The sequence below is a fragment of the Pinus tabuliformis genome, chromosome 9, assembly GCF_031772625.1.
Source record: "Pinus tabuliformis cultivar Carrire ecotype Pingquan chromosome 9, CPIR1, whole genome shotgun sequence".
Lineage (NCBI taxonomy): Eukaryota > Viridiplantae > Streptophyta > Pinopsida > Pinales > Pinaceae > Pinus > Pinus tabuliformis.
In genome coordinates, this window is record NC_142307.1 from 522932834 (window position 1) to 522936651 (window position 3818).

Genomic DNA, 3818 nt, shown 5'->3' on the forward strand with positions numbered 1-3818 from the left:
GAAAAAATGACCTCTATAAACCACACCTTTTTAAAATGATAGAAATTTAATAAAATCATTTTAGTTTAATATATTAATAATAATGTTGCATAAATAAGATAAATATTATTTATTTGATTAAGTGTTTTTTTTCACCGTAAGAAAATGGTTTAATAATTTGAACTTGTTTTGACAAACCATCAATGGGTCATTGGAGGTCTCTTGGTTTTCCTTAAATAATAGTTCTACATCCTATTACTAATTTGAAAACTAAATTTTAATCATTTTTCTGAATACCTCAAGAATTGAATATAATTGTCAAAGAAGAGCATTGTACACATATTCAAATTCCTTTTAAAATAACAATAATGCAATTAAAAAAAAAATATTGCCTATAATAAAAACAAAAAATGAATATACGTATTTTTTTAATTTTAATTGAAAGCAAATATTGATTATAATAATAAAAAAAAAGAATATACATATTTTTTAATTTTAATTGAAAGCATTTGTTGACAAATATTACAAATTGTGGTTAAAAAAATTGCTCCCACTCATAAAAATATATATAGTTTTTGGTCAAGGAGATTTTTAAGATATATATAGTTTTTGGTCAAGGAGATTTTTAATGCATTAAATTTATTTATGCATCAAAAACTGAAATTTAGGTATTGAATCTATTTATATATTTTCAAAAATACAATTTAGATAATGGAAAATTACAAATGCTCTTTCTCTTTCTCTCTCTGGAAATGTAAATATTTTTTCAAGTTTTGTAGTCTTAAAGAGGTTTACACCTCAAGAAATTTGATCTCTCTAACTTTAGCAGATGTGTGATTAAAATGTATATATAAATTAAATGGTCCATAAATATCTATGGATATTAAAATACCTATATCATGATACATATCACATTGCCAAGATTAAAGAAATCATAAAAATTAACAAAATTAGAACTTTATTTTAACTTATTATTAATTATAAACAGATCTAATATATGACTCAAACATATATACATTTAAAAGAACATGTAACAAAACTCTTAATCATATAGATTCACTCTCATTCTACCATAGAGATTCTTAACTTAAAACTAAGCTTTGTTGCAACATCATGACTTATTAATACCACATGCCAAAAAAAACCATAACTCATGTTCATATGACATTTTTTTAGATTAAAAGGGCATACTAAGGACAAAATTACTTTTGAGATAAATCTAGATTTTTTATGTGTGACTACTACTAAAAATAATTTAGAGAATTTTGAGATTAAATCTTTTCCATGTATGTCTATTTAGGAATAGGTCTTGGATAATTTTAATATAATATTATAGAATCGTCTTTAAAAATAGCAAGGGCAACTCCATTGGAAATGGTAGGTCTATAGAAGAGGTTATAGTGTTAAACTAACATCCAACTCAATTGGAGATGGCCATGATAATGGCCTATAGAAGAGGTTATAGTGTTAAACTAACATCCAACTCAATTGGAGATGGCCATGATAATGAAGTATTATGTACCATTAGGTTTGAGGTTCAAATCCCTCCACTAACCCAAGTCTATAGAATGGTTATAGTTCTTATGTTCACACATGGAATTTGTATGGATCTATGGTGACGAATATATAATCTTGTTTCTATCGTTGAATGGATGAATACATAATTGTGCCAGAGAAGGTCTCTCCAGCCCAATATGGAAGAGATGTTGTAAGGTTATCTTATGTTATGTAAACATTTTGATTCTGTCAAATCAGATAACAATAACAATAAAAATTAAATACGATTAAAAAAAATGTTGTAATGTTTTGTCATGTCATGTTAAACATTATTACACACTCAAATTAAGTAATAATAACAATTATTATTATTTTGACAATCCATTGTTTTTCTCACACTATTCTTAACCCATGGTTTTTCCCATAGCATTATTCTCTAATGTAGCACTTTTTTTTTTTGTAAAGCTTGGCAGGACCTTCTGTTTTCTATTTATAAAAGACAAGTTTACACCACATAGATGAGATAGGTGGCCTTAACTTGCCCAGTGGGAAACCAAGTCTGTTGGCCACCTATCCTTGTTATATGCCATCTAAATATAATATAGTTTTAGAGCCTAGGTTTTTGTCTATCATAAGCATTCATCAATAAAAAGTAAATGTTATCCACAAAAAACCAAAAAGCATTTTGGAACCTGACTATTCCTTCTAATCTTCTAAGGCCGAGTCCACTAGATCTAGGTCCTCGGCTAAGTCTCCTGGTGCATCTGCCAACTCGATAATACAAGGGATATGCCTTTGAATATGATCTAGGTGGATGTCCTTCTTGCACAGCTGGAATTGAATGGTTTGCAGGTCTTTCTTGTAGTTTGGCATGTCCTGGAGGGTCATTGCCATCCCCATTGAAAGTTGCTCCATGGCCTTCCCTAGAAGGCTCTTCATGAGCCAATACAAGTATAGAGTCTGCTTAAACTGCGTGAGTCTGCCCCTAGTATTCCCTGGGTCTGGGATTACCTCTCGCCAGGTCTCCATTTCCTCTTCGGAGTCTGCCTCCTCCTTTATCTATTCCTCCCAATCTTCTAAAATCTTGCAGATGCCTGCATCCGTCCCTACCCTATATGTTGTTGTCGCTTCACTGATGAGCCTTTCTACCGGCTTCCTCCCACGCCTAGGTTCCGAGGTGCCTGGGTCAGCTACTCGAGGCAACTCCTTCCCCCTTCTTCCTCGTCCTCTTCCACGGGCTGGTCTAGCCATCTCTTTTATTGTGCGAGCCTGTTCACACATGATTCACATTAGTTCATGGAGTGTATATCCCAGTCATTCTAGGTAGCTGTTTCTTCCCCTCCCCTCACATTTCCAGCCACACTTTCCTCTGCCCTGGTGCCCCTCTGCCCAAGGATGCATCGCCTCTCCTCTGCCTGAATTATCAGCGCCACTCACCTGCCAAGCGTTAGCCTCTCCACCTTTCTAGTGTTTGCGTATCTCTCCTCTGCTCCCTGGGGTGATGCCTTGGTGCTCGGCTCGAATTATTCTTACGACACTCACCGCCCGCCCATCGAGCCTGATAACCAATGCTCCCATTCTCATCACCTTCCCTCACCTCTCTGTCTTATGTGTCTTCCTCTCCTCTCTTCCACTCCCAATTGCCTTCCCTCGCACTTGCTTATCTACATTCTACCCTCCCTCTTTGGTAATCTAGCTAGCCTGCTTAATTGCAGGTGGTTTCCCAAGGTCCCATCCCCGATGATCTCTCTCAGTGCCAGTTTCTAGCTCAAACCCAATTCCCTTCCCTCCTAGCATGCAGAGGTCTCCCCCATCTATTCCCCAATTCCCCTCCCAGGTCTGTTCTCTCATTCCCCTGCCATGGAAACCCACATAAAAAATTATATTATACGAATAAGGCCAAATAATATACCCGGTGCTGATGCACATATGTCTTTGCTGGTCTCTTCCCTGGTATGCCGCATCATTTCTCCATCTCCCTGTAGCAACTATGCTCTTCCCACCACCATGTTTGCCTTCATAATCTGCTTTCTCTATTCTCTGTCCCATCGCCCCTCCTGTCATGTCCTTCCCGCCTCCGTCACTACCCTAGCACTGATTGCCACTTCTCCGTTGCCATCTGTCCATTGTCATGCGGGAGGCCACCGCACCCACTGCCATGAGCGTGTGGGATGTGGTGGATAGTACTCGTCCCTTAGTTGGCTTGGCAACCATCTCTGACATACGTCCTCGAGAACTCACCCCGATCTGGGGATAATGTAGCCTATTTAAATGGGTGCATAGTGTTTTTTAAAAATCACAATTAAATAACAATAACAATAACAACAAATATAATTAAAGAA